Raw genomic sequence first — 17287 nt, 5'->3', positions numbered from 1 at the left:
AATGTTTCACGTTTGTTACACTCAAACAGTGTCTCCTCTCATATGCTGAACTGGTCGCATTGTGGATTTTGGTTAAAACATGATTTTGGAAAATGTTCATGGAACTCAGCGTAAAACGTACTTGCAGACTTGAAAACCCTTGCCTATTGTAGAGCGCGCCTCCTACTTCCACTGCTGAACGAAAACCCATGATTTTGGACCCTGTTTTCATGCGAAAAGGCTAAAAGAATTGTTTCACGTTTGTTACACTCAAACAGTGTCTCCTGTCATATGCTGATCTGGTCGCAATGTGGATTTGGCCTAAAACATGATTTTGGACAATGTTCATGGAACTCAGCTTAAAATGTACTTGCAGACTTGAAAACCCTTGCCTATTGTAGAGCGCGCCTCCTACTTCCAGTGCTGAACGAAAACCCATGATTTTGGACCCTGTTTTCATGCGAAAAGGCTAAAAGAAATGTTTCACGTTTGTTACACTCAAACAGTGTCTCCTCTCATATGCTGAACTGGTCGCATTGTGGATTTGGCCTAAAACATGATTTTGGACAATGTTCATGGAACTCAGCTTAAAACGTACTTGCAGACTTGAAAACCCTTGCCTATTGTAGAGCGCGCCTCCTACTTCCACTGCTGAACGAAAACCCATGATTTTGGACCCTGTTTTCATGCGAAAAGGCTAAAAGAATTGTTTCACGTTTGTTACACTCAAACAGTGTCTCCTGTCATATGCTGATCTGGTCGCAATGTGGATTTGGCCTAAAACATGATTTTGGACAATGTTCATGGAACTCAGCTTAAAACGTACTTGCAGACTTGAAAACCCTTGCCTATTGTAGAGCGCGCCTCCTACTTCCACTGCTGAACGAAAACCCATGATTTTGGACCCTGTTTTCATGCGAAAAGGCTAAAAGAATTGTTTCACGTTTGTTACACTCAAACAGTGTCTCCTGTCATATGCTGATCTGGTCGCAATGTGGATTTGGCCTAAAACATGATTTTGGACAATGTTCATGGAACTCAGCTTAAAACGTACTTGCAGACTTGAAAACCCTTGCCTATTGTAGAGCGCGCCTCCTACTTCCACTGCTGAACGAAAACCCATGATTTTGGACCCTGTTTTCATGCGAAAAGGCTAAAAGAATTGTTTCACGTTTGTTACACTCAAACAGTGTCTCCTGTCATATGCTGAACTGGTCGCATTGTGGATTTTGGTTAAAACATGATTTTGGACAATGTTCATGGAACTCAGCTTAAAACGTACTTGCAGACTTGAAAACCCTTGCCTATTGTAGAGCGCGCCTCCTACTTCCACTGCTGAACGAAAACCCATGATTTTGGACCCTGTTTTCATGCGAAAAGGCTAAAAGAAATGTTTCACGTTTGTTACACTCAAACAGTGTCTCCTCTCATATGCTGAACTGGTCGCATTGTGGATTTGGCCTAAAACATGATTTTGGACAATGTTCATGGAACTTAGCTTAAAACGTACTTGCAGACTTGAAAACCCTTGCCTATTGTAGAGCGCGCCTCCTACTTCCACTGCTGAACGAAAACCCATGATTTTGGACCCTGTTTTCATAAGAAAAGGCTAAAATAATTGTTTCACGTTTGTTACACTCAAACAGTGTCTCCTGTCATATGCTGAACTGGTCGCAATGTGGATTTGGCCTAAAACATGATTTTGGACAATGTTCATGGAACTCAGCTTAAAACGTACTTGCAGACTTGAAAACCCTTGCCTATTGTAGAGCGCGCCTCCTACTTCCACTGCTGAACAAAAACCCATGATTTTGGACCCTGTTTTCATGCGAAAAGGCTAAAAGAAATGTTTCACGTTTGTTACACTCAAACAGTGTCTCCTCTCATATGCTGAACTGGTCGCATTGTGGATTTTGGTTAAAACATGATTTTGGACAATGTTCATGGAACTCAGCTTAAAACGTACTTGCAGACTTGAAAACCCTTGCCTATTGTAGAGCGCGCCTCCTACTTCCACTGCTGAACGAAAACCCATGATTTTGGACCCTGTTTTCATGCGAAAAGGCTAAAAGAATTGTTTCACATTTGTTACACTCAAACAGTGTCTCCTGTCATATGCTGATCTGGTCGCAATGTGGATTTGGCCTAAAACATGATTTTGGACAATGTTCATGGAACTCAGCTTAAAATGTACTTGCAGACTTGAAAACCCTTGCCTATTGTAGAGCGCGCCTCCTACTTCCAGTGCTGAACGAAAACCCATGATTTTGGACCCTGTTTTCATGCGAAAAGGCTAAAAGAATTGTTTCACGTTTGTTACACTCAAACAGTGTCTCCTGTCATATGCTGAACTGGTCGCATTGTGGATTTTGGTTAAAACATGATTTTGGACAATGTTCATGGAACTCAGCTTAAAACGTACTTGCAGACTTGAAAACCCTTGCCTATTGTAGAGCGCGCCTCCTACTTCCACTGCTGAACGAAAACCCATGATTTTGGACCCTGTTTTCATGCGAAAAGGCTAAAAGAAATGTTTCACGTTTGTTACACTCAAACAGTGTCTCCTCTCATATGCTGAACTGGTCGCATTGTGGATTTGGCCTAAAACATGATTTTGGACAATGTTCATGGAACTTAGCTTAAAACGTACTTGCAGACTTGAAAACCCTTGCCTATTGTAGAGCGCGCCTCCTACTTCCACTGCTGAACGAAAACCCATGATTTTGGACCCTGTTTTCATAAGAAAAGGCTAAAAGAATTGTTTCACGTTTGTTACACTCAAACAGTGTCTCCTGTCATATGCTGAACTGGTCGCAATGTGGATTTGGCCTAAAACATGATTTTGGACAATGTTCATGGAACTCAGCTTAAAACGTACTTGCAGACTTGAAAACCCTTGCCTATTGTAGAGCGCGCCTCCTACTTCCACTGCTGAACAAAAACCCATGATTTTGGACCCTGTTTTCATGCGAAAAGGCTAAAAGAAATGTTTCACGTTTGTTACACTCAAACAGTGTCTCCTCTCATATGCTGAACTGGTCGCATTGTGGATTTTGGTTAAAACATGATTTTGGACAATGTTCATGGAACTCAGCTTAAAACGTACTTGCAGACTTGAAAACCCTTGCCTATTGTAGAGCGCGCCTCCTACTTCCACTGCTGAACGAAAACCCATGATTTTGGACCCTGTTTTCATGCGAAAAGGCTAAAAGAATTGTTTCACATTTGTTACACTCAAACAGTGTCTCCTGTCATATGCTGATCTGGTCGCAATGTGGATTTGGCCTAAAACATGATTTTGGACAATGTTCATGGAACTCAGCTTAAAATGTACTTGCAGACTTGAAAACCCTTGCCTATTGTAGAGCGCGCCTCCTACTTCCAGTGCTGAACGAAAACCCATGATTTTGGACCCTGTTTTCATGCGAAAAGGCTAAAAGAAATGTTTCACGTTTGTTACACTCAAACAGTGTCTCCTCTCATATGCTGAACTGGTCGCATTGTGGATTTGGCCTAAAACATGATTTTGGACAATGTTCATGGAACTCAGCTTAAAACGTACTTGCAGACTTGAAAACCCTTGCCTATTGTAGAGCGCGCCTCCTACTTCCACTGCTGAACGAAAACCCATGATTTTGGACCCTGTTTTCATGCGAAAAGGCTAAAAGAATTGTTTCACATTTGTTACACTCAAACAGTGTCTCCTGTCATATGCTGATCTGGTCGCAATGTGGATTTGGCCTAAAACATGATTTTGGACAATGTTCATGGAACTCAGCTTAAAATGTACTTGCAGACTTGAAAACCCTTGCCTATTGTAGAGCGCGCCTCCTACTTCCAGTGCTGAACGAAAACCCATGATTTTGGACCCTGTTTTCATGCGAAAAGGCTAAAAGAATTGTTTCACGTTTGTTACACTCAAACAGTGTCTCCTGTCATATGCTGAACTGGTCGCATTGTGGATTTTGGTTAAAACATGATTTTGGACAATGTTCATGGAACTCAGCTTAAAACGTACTTGCAGACTTGAAAACCCTTGCCTATTGTAGAGCGCGCCTCCTACTTCCACTGCTGAACGAAAACCCATGATTTTGGACCCTGTTTTCATGCGAAAAGGCTAAAAGAAATGTTTCACGTTTGTTACACTCAAACAGTGTCTCCTCTCATATGCTGAACTGGTCGCATTGTGGATTTGGCCTAAAACATGATTTTGGACAATGTTCATGGAACTTAGCTTAAAACGTACTTGCAGACTTGAAAACCCTTGCCTATTGTAGAGCGCGCCTCCTACTTCCACTGCTGAACGAAAACCCATGATTTTGGACCCTGTTTTCATAAGAAAAGGCTAAAAGAATTGTTTCACGTTTGTTACACTCAAACAGTGTCTCCTGTCATATGCTGAACTGGTCGCAATGTGGATTTGGCCTAAAACATGATTTTGGACAATGTTCATGGAACTCAGCTTAAAACGTACTTGCAGACTTGAAAACCCTTGCCTATTGTAGAGCGCGCCTCCTACTTCCACTGCTGAACAAAAACCCATGATTTTGGACCCTGTTTTCATGCGAAAAGGCTAAAAGAAATGTTTCACGTTTGTTACACTCAAACAGTGTCTCCTCTCATATGCTGAACTGGTCGCATTGTGGATTTTGGTTAAAACATGATTTTGGACAATGTTCATGGAACTCAGCTTAAAACGTACTTGCAGACTTGAAAACCCTTGCCTATTGTAGAGCGCGCCTCCTACTTCCACTGCTGAACGAAAACCCATGATTTTGGACCCTGTTTTCATGCGAAAAGGCTAAAAGAATTGTTTCACATTTGTTACACTCAAACAGTGTCTCCTGTCATATGCTGATCTGGTCGCAATGTGGATTTGGCCTAAAACATGATTTTGGACAATGTTCATGGAACTCAGCTTAAAATGTACTTGCAGACTTGAAAACCCTTGCCTATTGTAGAGCGCGCCTCCTACTTCCAGTGCTGAACGAAAACCCATGATTTTGGACCCTGTTTTCATGCGAAAAGGCTAAAAGAAATGTTTCACGTTTGTTACACTCAAACAGTGTCTCCTCTCATATGCTGAACTGGTCGCATTGTGGATTTGGCCTAAAACATGATTTTGGACAATGTTCATGGAACTCAGCTTAAAACGTACTTGCAGACTTGAAAACCCTTGCCTATTGTAGAGCGCGCCTCCTACTTCCACTACTGAACGAAAACCCATGATTTTGGACCCTGTTTTCATGCGAAAAGGCTAAAAGAATTGTTTCACGTTTGTTACACTCAAACAGTGTCTCCTGTCATATGCTGATCTGGTCGCAATGTGGATTTGGCCTAAAACATGATTTTGGACAATGTTCATGGAACTCAGCTTAAAACGTACTTGCAGACTTGAAAACGCTTGCCTATTGTAGAGCGCACCTCCTACTTCCACTGCTGAACGAAAACCCATGATTTTGGACCCTGTTTTCATGCGAAAAGGCTAAAAGAAATGTTTCACGTTTGTTACACTCAAACAGTGTCTCCTCTCATATGCTGAACTGGTCGCATTGTGGATTTTGGTTAAAACATGATTTTGGACAATGTTCATGGAACTCAGCTTAAAACGTACTTGCAGACTTGAAAACCCTTGCCTATTGTAGAGCGCGCCTCCTACTTCCACTGCTGAACGAAAACCCATGATTTTGGACCCTGTTTTCATGCGAAAAGGCTAAAAGAAATGTTTCACGTTTGTTACACTCAAACAGTGTCTCCTCTCATATGCTGAACTGGTCGCATTGTGGATTTTGGTTAAAACATGATTTTGGACAATGTTCATGGAACTCAGCTTAAAACGTACTTGCAGACTTGAAAACCCTTGCCTATTGTAGAGCGCGCCTCCTACTTCCACTGCTGAACGAAAACCCATGATTTTGGACCCTGTTTTCATGCGAAAAGGCTAAAAGAATTGTTTCACGTTTGTTACACTCAAACAGTGTCTCCTCTCATATGCTGAACTGGTCGCATTGTGGATTTTGGTTAAAACATGATTTTGGACAATGTTCATGGAACTCAGCTTAAAACGTACTTGCAGACTTGAAAACCCTTGCCTATTGTAGAGCGCGCCTCCTACTTCCACTGCTGAACGAAAACCCATGATTTTGGACCCTGTTTTCATGCGAAAAGGCTAAAAGAATTGTTTCACGTTTGTTACACTCAAACAGTGTCTCCTGTCATATGCTGATCTGGTCGCAATGTGGATTTGGCCTAAAACATGATTTTGGACAATGTTCATGGAACTCAGCTTAAAACGTACTTGCAGACTTGAAAACGCTTGCCTATTGTAGAGCGCACCTCCTACTTCCACTGCTGAACGAAAACCCATGATTTTGGACCCTGTTTTCATGCGAAAAGGCTAAAAGAAATGTTTCACGTTTGTTACACTCAAACAGTGTCTCCTCTCATATGCTGAACTGGTCGCATTGTGGATTTTGGTTAAAACATGATTTTGGACAATGTTCATGGAACTCAGCTTAAAACGTACTTGCAGACTTGAAAACCCTTGCCTATTGTAGAGCGCGCCTCCTACTTCCACTGCTGAACGAAAACCCATGATTTTGGACCCTGTTTTCATGCGAAAAGGCTAAAAGAAATGTTTCACGTTTGTTACACTCAAACAGTGTCTCCTCTCATATGCTGAACTGGTCGCATTGTGGATTTTGGTTAAAACATGATTTTGGACAATGTTCATGGAACTCAGCTGAAAACGTACTTGCAGACTTGAAAACCCTTGCCTATTGTAGAGCGCGCCTCCTACTTCCACTGCTGAACGAAAACCCATGATTTTGGACCCTGTTTTCATGCGAAAAGGCTAAAAGAAATGTTTCACGTTTGTTACACTCAAACAGTGTCTCCTCTCATATGCTGAACTGGTCGCATTGTGGATTTGGCCTAAAACATGATTTTGGACAATGTTCATGGAACTTTGCTTAAAACGTACTTGCAGACTTGAAAACCCTTGCCTATTGTAGAGCGCGCCTCCTACTTCCACTGCTGAACGAAAACCCATGATTTTGGACCCTGTTTTCATAAGAAAAGGCTAAAAGAATTGTTTCACGTTTGTTACACTCAAACAGTGTCTCCTGTCATATGCTGAACTGGTCGCAATGTGGATTTGGCCTAAAACATGATTTTGGACAATGTTCATGGAACTCAGCTTAAAACGTACTTGCAGACTTGAAAACCCTTGCCTATTGTAGAGCGCGCCTCCTACTTCCACTGCTGAACAAAAACCCATGATTTTGGACCCTGTTTTCATGCGAAAAGGCTAAAAGAAATGTTTCACGTTTGTTACACTCAAACAGTGTCTCCTCTCATATGCTGAACTGGTCGCATTGTGGATTTTGGTTAAAACATGATTTTGGAAAATGTTCATGGAACTCAGCGTAAAACGTACTTGCAGACTTGAAAACCCTTGCCTATTGTAGAGCGCGCCTCCTACTTCCACTGCTGAACGAAAACCCATGATTTTGGACCCTGTTTTCATGCGAAAAGGCTAAAAGAATTGTTTCACGTTTGTTACACTCAAACAGTGTCTCCTGTCATATGCTGATCTGGTCGCAATGTGGATTTGGCCTAAAACATGATTTTGGACAATGTTCATGGAACTCAGCTTAAAATGTACTTGCAGACTTGAAAACCCTTGCCTATTGTAGAGCGCGCCTCCTACTTCCAGTGCTGAACGAAAACCCATGATTTTGGACCCTGTTTTCATGCGAAAAGGCTAAAAGAAATGTTTCACGTTTGTTACACTCAAACAGTGTCTCCTCTCATATGCTGAACTGGTCGCATTGTGGATTTGGCCTAAAACATGATTTTGGACAATGTTCATGGAACTCAGCTTAAAACGTACTTGCAGACTTGAAAACCCTTGCCTATTGTAGAGCGCGCCTCCTACTTCCACTGCTGAACGAAAACCCATGATTTTGGACCCTGTTTTCATGCGAAAAGGCTAAAAGAATTGTTTCACGTTTGTTACACTCAAACAGTGTCTCCTGTCATATGCTGATCTGGTCGCAATGTGGATTTGGCCTAAAACATGATTTTGGACAATGTTCATGGAACTCAGCTTAAAACGTACTTGCAGACTTGAAAACCCTTGCCTATTGTAGAGCGCGCCTCCTACTTCCACTGCTGAACGAAAACCCATGATTTTGGACCCTGTTTTCATGCGAAAAGGCTAAAAGAATTGTTTCACGTTTGTTACACTCAAACAGTGTCTCCTGTCATATGCTGATCTGGTCGCAATGTGGATTTGGCCTAAAACATGATTTTGGACAATGTTCATGGAACTCAGCTTAAAACGTACTTGCAGACTTGAAAACCCTTGCCTATTGTAGAGCGCGCCTCCTACTTCCACTGCTGAACGAAAACCCATGATTTTGGACCCTGTTTTCATGCGAAAAGGCTAAAAGAATTGTTTCACGTTTGTTACACTCAAACAGTGTCTCCTGTCATATGCTGAACTGGTCGCATTGTGGATTTTGGTTAAAACATGATTTTGGACAATGTTCATGGAACTCAGCTTAAAACGTACTTGCAGACTTGAAAACCCTTGCCTATTGTAGAGCGCGCCTCCTACTTCCACTGCTGAACGAAAACCCATGATTTTGGACCCTGTTTTCATGCGAAAAGGCTAAAAGAAATGTTTCACGTTTGTTACACTCAAACAGTGTCTCCTCTCATATGCTGAACTGGTCGCATTGTGGATTTGGCCTAAAACATGATTTTGGACAATGTTCATGGAACTTAGCTTAAAACGTACTTGCAGACTTGAAAACCCTTGCCTATTGTAGAGCGCGCCTCCTACTTCCACTGCTGAACGAAAACCCATGATTTTGGACCCTGTTTTCATAAGAAAAGGCTAAAAGAATTGTTTCACGTTTGTTACACTCAAACAGTGTCTCCTGTCATATGCTGAACTGGTCGCAATGTGGATTTGGCCTAAAACATGATTTTGGACAATGTTCATGGAACTCAGCTTAAAACGTACTTGCAGACTTGAAAACCCTTGCCTATTGTAGAGCGCGCCTCCTACTTCCACTGCTGAACAAAAACCCATGATTTTGGACCCTGTTTTCATGCGAAAAGGCTAAAAGAAATGTTTCACGTTTGTTACACTCAAACAGTGTCTCCTCTCATATGCTGAACTGGTCGCATTGTGGATTTTGGTTAAAACATGATTTTGGACAATGTTCATGGAACTCAGCTTAAAACGTACTTGCAGACTTGAAAACCCTTGCCTATTGTAGAGCGCGCCTCCTACTTCCACTGCTGAACGAAAACCCATGATTTTGGACCCTGTTTTCATGCGAAAAGGCTAAAAGAATTGTTTCACATTTGTTACACTCAAACAGTGTCTCCTGTCATATGCTGATCTGGTCGCAATGTGGATTTGGCCTAAAACATGATTTTGGACAATGTTCATGGAACTCAGCTTAAAATGTACTTGCAGACTTGAAAACCCTTGCCTATTGTAGAGCGCGCCTCCTACTTCCAGTGCTGAACGAAAACCCATGATTTTGGACCCTGTTTTCATGCGAAAAGGCTAAAAGAATTGTTTCACGTTTGTTACACTCAAACAGTGTCTCCTGTCATATGCTGAACTGGTCGCATTGTGGATTTTGGTTAAAACATGATTTTGGACAATGTTCATGGAACTCAGCTTAAAACGTACTTGCAGACTTGAAAACCCTTGCCTATTGTAGAGCGCGCCTCCTACTTCCACTGCTGAACGAAAACCCATGATTTTGGACCCTGTTTTCATGCGAAAAGGCTAAAAGAAATGTTTCACGTTTGTTACACTCAAACAGTGTCTCCTCTCATATGCTGAACTGGTCGCATTGTGGATTTGGCCTAAAACATGATTTTGGACAATGTTCATGGAACTTAGCTTAAAACGTACTTGCAGACTTGAAAACCCTTGCCTATTGTAGAGCGCGCCTCCTACTTCCACTGCTGAACGAAAACCCATGATTTTGGACCCTGTTTTCATAAGAAAAGGCTAAAAGAATTGTTTCACGTTTGTTACACTCAAACAGTGTCTCCTGTCATATGCTGAACTGGTCGCAATGTGGATTTGGCCTAAAACATGATTTTGGACAATGTTCATGGAACTCAGCTTAAAACGTACTTGCAGACTTGAAAACCCTTGCCTATTGTAGAGCGCGCCTCCTACTTCCACTGCTGAACAAAAACCCATGATTTTGGACCCTGTTTTCATGCGAAAAGGCTAAAAGAAATGTTTCACGTTTGTTACACTCAAACAGTGTCTCCTCTCATATGCTGAACTGGTCGCATTGTGGATTTTGGTTAAAACATGATTTTGGACAATGTTCATGGAACTCAGCTTAAAACGTACTTGCAGACTTGAAAACCCTTGCCTATTGTAGAGCGCGCCTCCTACTTCCACTGCTGAACGAAAACCCATGATTTTGGACCCTGTTTTCATGCGAAAAGGCTAAAAGAATTGTTTCACATTTGTTACACTCAAACAGTGTCTCCTGTCATATGCTGATCTGGTCGCAATGTGGATTTGGCCTAAAACATGATTTTGGACAATGTTCATGGAACTCAGCTTAAAATGTACTTGCAGACTTGAAAACCCTTGCCTATTGTAGAGCGCGCCTCCTACTTCCAGTGCTGAACGAAAACCCATGATTTTGGACCCTGTTTTCATGCGAAAAGGCTAAAAGAAATGTTTCACGTTTGTTACACTCAAACAGTGTCTCCTCTCATATGCTGAACTGGTCGCATTGTGGATTTGGCCTAAAACATGATTTTGGACAATGTTCATGGAACTCAGCTTAAAACGTACTTGCAGACTTGAAAACCCTTGCCTATTGTAGAGCGCGCCTCCTACTTCCACTGCTGAACGAAAACCCATGATTTTGGACCCTGTTTTCATGCGAAAAGGCTAAAAGAATTGTTTCACGTTTGTTACACTCAAACAGTGTCTCCTGTCATATGCTGATCTGGTCGCAATGTGGATTTGGCCTAAAACATGATTTTGGACAATGTTCATGGAACTCAGCTTAAAACGTACTTGCAGACTTGAAAACCCTTGCCTATTGTAGAGCGCGCCTCCTACTTCCACTGCTGAACGAAAACCCATGATTTTGGACCCTGTTTTCATGCGAAAAGGCTAAAAGAATTGTTTCACGTTTGTTACACTCAAACAGTGTCTCCTGTCATATGCTGATCTGGTCGCAATGTGGATTTGGCCTAAAACATGATTTTGGACAATGTTCATGGAACTCAGCTTAAAACGTACTTGCAGACTTGAAAACCCTTGCCTATTGTAGAGCGCGCCTCCTACTTCCACTGCTGAACGAAAACCCATGATTTTGGACCCTGTTTTCATGCGAAAAGGCTAAAAGAATTGTTTCACGTTTGTTACACTCAAACAGTGTCTCCTGTCATATGCTGAACTGGTCGCATTGTGGATTTTGGTTAAAACATGATTTTGGACAATGTTCATGGAACTCAGCTTAAAACGTACTTGCAGACTTGAAAACCCTTGCCTATTGTAGAGCGCGCCTCCTACTTCCACTGCTGAACGAAAACCCATGATTTTGGACCCTGTTTTCATGCGAAAAGGCTAAAAGAAATGTTTCACGTTTGTTACACTCAAACAGTGTCTCCTCTCATATGCTGAACTGGTCGCATTGTGGATTTTGGTTAAAACATGATTTTGGACAATGTTCATGGAACTCAGCTGAAAACGTACTTGCAGACTTGAAAACCCTTGCCTATTGTAGAGCGCGCCTCCTACTTCCACTGCTGAACGAAAACCCATGATTTTGGACCCTGTTTTCATGCGAAAAGGCTAAAAGAAATGTTTCACGTTTGTTACACTCAAACAGTGTCTCCTCTCATATGCTGAACTGGTCGCATTGTGGATTTGGCCTAAAACATGATTTTGGACAATGTTCATGGAACTTAGCTTAAAACGTACTTGCAGACTTGAAAACCCTTGCCTATTGTAGAGCGCGCCTCCTACTTCCACTGCTGAACGAAAACCCATGATTTTGGACCCTGTTTTCATAAGAAAAGGCTAAAAGAATTGTTTCACGTTTGTTACACTCAAACAGTGTCTCCTCTCATATGCTGAACTGGTCGCATTGTGGATTTTGGTTAAAACATGATTTTGGACAATGTTCATGGAACTCAGCTTAAAACGTACTTGCAGACTTGAAAACCCTTGCCTATTGTAGAGCGCGCCTCCTACTTCCACTGCTGAACGAAAACCCATGATTTTGGACCCTGTTTTCATGCGAAAAGGCTAAAAGAAATGTTTCACGTTTGTTACACTCAAACAGTGTCTCCTCTCATATGCTGAACTGGTCGCATTGTGGATTTGGCCTAAAACATGATTTTGGACAATGTTCATGGAACTCAGCTTAAAACGTACTTGCAGACTTGAAAACCCTTGCCTATTGTAGAGCGCGCCTCCTACTTCCACTGCTGAACGAAAACCCATGATTTTGGACCCTGTTTTCATGCGAAAAGGCTAAAAGAATTGTTTCACGTTTGTTACACTCAAACAGTGTCTCCTGTCATATGCTGATCTGGTCGCAATGTGGATTTGGCCTAAAACATGATTTTGGACAATGTTCATGGAACTCAGCTTAAAACGTACTTGCAGACTTGAAAACCCTTGCCTATTGTAGAGCGCGCCTCCTACTTCCACTGCTGAACGAAAACCCATGATTTTGGACCCTGTTTTCATGCGAAAAGGCTAAAAGAATTGTTTCACGTTTGTTACACTCAAACAGTGTCTCCTGTCATATGCTGATCTGGTCGCAATGTGGATTTGGCCTAAAACATGATTTTGGACAATGTTCATGGAACTCAGCTTAAAATGTACTTGCAGACTTGAAAACCCTTGCCTATTGTAGAGCGCACCTCCTACTTCCAGTGCTGAACGAAAACCCATGATTTTGGACCCTGTTTTCATGCGAAAAGGCTAAAAGAAATGTTTCACGTTTGTTACACTCAAACAGTGTCTCCTCTCATATGCTGAACTGGTCGCATTGTGGATTTGGCCTAAAACATGATTTTGGACAATGTTCATGGAACTCAGCTTAAAACGTACTTGCAGACTTGAAAACCCTTGCCTATTGTAGAGCGCGCCTCCTACTTCCACTGCTGAACGAAAACCCATGATTTTGGACCCTGTTTTCATGCGAAAAGGCTAAAAGAATTGTTTCACGTTTGTTACACTCAAACAGTGTCTCCTGTCATATGCTGATCTGGTCGCAATGTGGATTTGGCCTAAAACATGATTTTGGACAATGTTCATGGAACTCAGCTTAAAACGTACTTGCAGACTTGAAAACCCTTGCCTATTGTAGAGCGCGCCTCCTACTTCCACTGCTGAACGAAAACCCATGATTTTGGACCCTGTTTTCATGCGAAAAGGCTAAAAGAAATGTTTCACGCTTGTTACACTCAAACAGTGTCTCCTCTCATATGCTGAACTGGTCGCATTGTGGATTTGGCCTAAAACATGATTTTGGACAATGTTCATGGAACTCAGCTTAAAACGTACTTGCAGACTTGAAAACCCTTGCCTATTGTAGAGCGCGCCTCCTACTTCCACTGCTGAACGAAAACCCATGATTTTGGACCCTGTTTTCATGCGAAAAGGCTAAAAGAATTGTTTCACGTTTGTTACACTCAAACAGTGTCTCCTGTCATATGCTGATCTGGTCGCAATGTGGATTTGGCCTAAAACATGATTTTGGACAATGTTCATGGAACTCAGCTTAAAACGTACTTGCAGACTTGAAAACCCTTGCCTATTGTAGAGCGCGCCTCCTACTTCCACTGCTGAACGAAAACCCATGATTTTGGACCCTGTTTTCATGCGAAAAGGCTAAAAGAATTGTTTCACGTTTGTTACACTCAAACAGTGTCTCCTGTCATATGCTGATCTGGTCGCAATGTGGATTTGGCCTAAAACATGATTTTGGACAATGTTCATGGAACTCAGCTTAAAACGTACTTGCAGACTTGAAAACCCTTGCCTATTGTAGAGCGCGCCTCCTACTTCCACTGCTGAACGAAAACCCATGATTTTGGACCCTGTTTTCATGCGAAAAGGCTAAAAGAAATGTTTCACGCTTGTTACACTCAAACAGTGTCTCCTCTCATATGCTGAACTGGTCGCATTGTGGATTTGGCCTAAAACATGATTTTGGACAATGTTCATGGAACTCAGCTTAAAACGTACTTGCAGACTTGAAAACCCTTGCCTATTGTAGAGCGCGCCTCCTACTTCCACTGCTGAACGAAAACCCATGATTTTGGACCCTGTTTTCATGCGAAAAGGCTAAAAGAATTGTTTCACGTTTGTTACACTCAAACAGTGTCTCCTGTCATATGCTGATCTGGTCGCAATGTGGATTTGGCCTAAAACATGATTTTGGACAATGTTCATGGAACTCAGCTTAAAACGTACTTGCAGACTTGAAAACCCTTGCCTATTGTAGAGCGCGCCTCCTACTTCCACTGCTGAACGAAAACCCATGATTTTGGACCCTGTTTTCATGCGAAAAGGCTAAAAGAATTGTTTCACGTTTGTTACACTCAAACAGTGTCTCCTGTCATATGCTGATCTGGTCGCAATGTGGATTTGGCCTAAAACATGATTTTGGACAATGTTCATGGAACTCAGCTTAAAATGTACTTGCAGACTTGAAAACCCTTGCCTATTGTAGAGCGCGCCTCCTACTTCCACTGCTGAACGAAAACCCATGATTTTGGACCCTGTTTTCATGCGAAAAGGCTAAAAGAAATGTTTCACGTTTGTTACACTCAAACAGTGTCTCCTCTCATATGCTGAACTGGTCGCATTGTGGATTTGGCCTAAAACATGATTTTGGACAATGTTCATGGAACTCAGCTTAAAACGTACTTGCAGACTTGAAAACCCTTGCCTATTGTAGAGCGCGCCTCCTACTTCCACTGCTGAACGAAAACCCATGATTTTGGACCCTGTTTTCATGCGAAAAGGCTAAAAGAATTGTTTCACGTTTGTTACACTCAAACAGTGTCTCCTGTCATATGCTGATCTGGTCGCAATGTGGATTTGGCCTAAAACATGATTTTGGACAATGTTCATGGAACTCAGCTTAAAACGTACTTGCAGACTTGAAAACCCTTGCCTATTGTAGAGCGCGCCTCCTACTTCCACTGCTGAACGAAAACCCATGATTTTGGACCCTGTTTTCATGCGAAAAGGCTAAAAGAATTGTTTCACGTTTGTTACACTCAAACAGTGTCTCCTGTCATATGCTGATCTGGTCGCAATGTGGATTTGGCCTAAAACATGATTTTGGACAATGTTCATGGAACTCAGCTTAAAATGTACTTGCAGACTTGAAAACCCTTGCCTATTGTAGAGCGCGCCTCCTACTTCCAGTGCTGAACGAAAACCCATGATTTTGGACCCTGTTTTCATGCGAAAAGGCTAAAAGAAATGTTTCACGTTTGTTACACTCAAACAGTGTCTCCTCTCATATGCTGAAATGGTCGCATTGTGGATTTGGCCTAAAACATGATTTTGGACAATGTTCATGGAACTCAGCTTAAAACGTACTTGCAGACTTGAAAACCCTTGCCTATTGTAGAGCGCGCCTCCTACTTCCACTGCTGAACGAAAACCCATGATTTTGGACCCTGTTTTCATGCGAAAAGGCTAAAAGAATTGTTTCACGTTTGTTACACTCAAACAGTGTCTCCTGTCATATGCTGATCTGGTCGCAATGTGGATTTGGCCTAAAACATGATTTTGGACAATGTTCATGGAACTCAGCTTAAAACGTACTTGCAGACTTGAAAACCCTTGCCTATTGTAGAGCGCACCTCCTACTTCCACTGCTGAACGAAAACCCATGATTTTGGACCCTGTTTTCATGCGAAAAGGCTAAAAGAAATGTTTCACGTTTGTTACACTCAAACAGTGTCTCCTCTCATATGCTGAACTGGTCGCATTGTGGATTTTGGTTAAAACATGATTTTGGACAATGTTCATGGAACTCAGCTTAAAACGTACTTGCAGACTTGAAAACCCTTGCCTATTGTAGAGCGCGCCTCCTACTTCCACTGCTGAACGAAAACCCATGATTTTGGACCCTGTTTTCATGCGAAAAGGCTAAAAGAAATGTTTCACGTTTGTTACACTCAAACAGTGTCTCCTCTCATATGCTGAACTGGTCGCATTGTGGATTTTGGTTAAAACATGATTTTGGACAATGTTCATGGAACTCAGCTGAAAACGTACTTGCAGACTTGAAAACCCTTGCCTATTGTAGAGCGCGCCTCCTACTTCCACTGCTGAACGAAAACCCATGATTTTGGACCCTGTTTTCATGCGAAAAGGCTAAAAGAAATGTTTCACGTTTGTTACACTCAAACAGTGTCTCCTCTCATATACTTAACTGGTCGCATTGTGGATTTGGCCTAAAACATGATTTTGGACAATGTTCATGGAACTTAGCTTAAAACGTACTTGCAGACTTGAAAACCCTTGCCTATTGTAGAGCGCGCCTCCTACTTCCACTGCTGAACGAAAACCCATGATTTTGGACCCTGTTTTCATAAGAAAAGGCTAAAAGAATTGTTTCACGTTTGTTACACTCAAACAGTGTCTCCTGTCATATGCTGAACTGGTCGCAATGTGGATTTGGCCTAAAACATGATTTTGGACAATGTTCATGGAACTCAGCTTAAAACGTACTTGCAGACTTGAAAACCCTTGCCTATTGTAGAGCGCGCCTCCTACTTCCACTGCTGAATGAAAACCCATGATTTTGGACCCTGTTTTCATGCAAAATGGCTAAAAGAAATGTTTCACGTTTGTTACACTCAAACAGTGTCTCCTCTCATATGCTGAACTGGTCGCATTGTGGATTTTGGTTAAAACATGATTTTGGACAATGTTCATGGAACTCAGCTTAAAACGTACTTGCAGACTTGAAAACCCTTGCCTATTGTAGAGCGCGCCTCCTACTTCCACTGCTGAACAAAAACCCATAATTTTGGACCCTGTTTTCATGCGAAAAGGCTAAGAAATGTTTCACGTTTGTTACACTCAAACAGTGTCTCCTGTCATATGCTGAACTGGTCGCATTGTGGATTTTGGTTAAAACATGATTTCGGACAATGTTCATGGAACTCAGCTTAAAACGTACTTGCAGACTTGAAAACCCTTGCCTATTGTAGAGCGCGCCTCCTACTTCCACTACTGAACGAAAACCCA

This window comes from Coregonus lavaretus (genome assembly GCF_964263955.1).
Source record: "Coregonus lavaretus genome assembly, chromosome: 32".
Classification (NCBI taxonomy): domain Eukaryota; kingdom Metazoa; phylum Chordata; class Actinopteri; order Salmoniformes; family Salmonidae; genus Coregonus; species Coregonus lavaretus.
Note: the sequence above shows the minus strand (reverse complement) of the source record.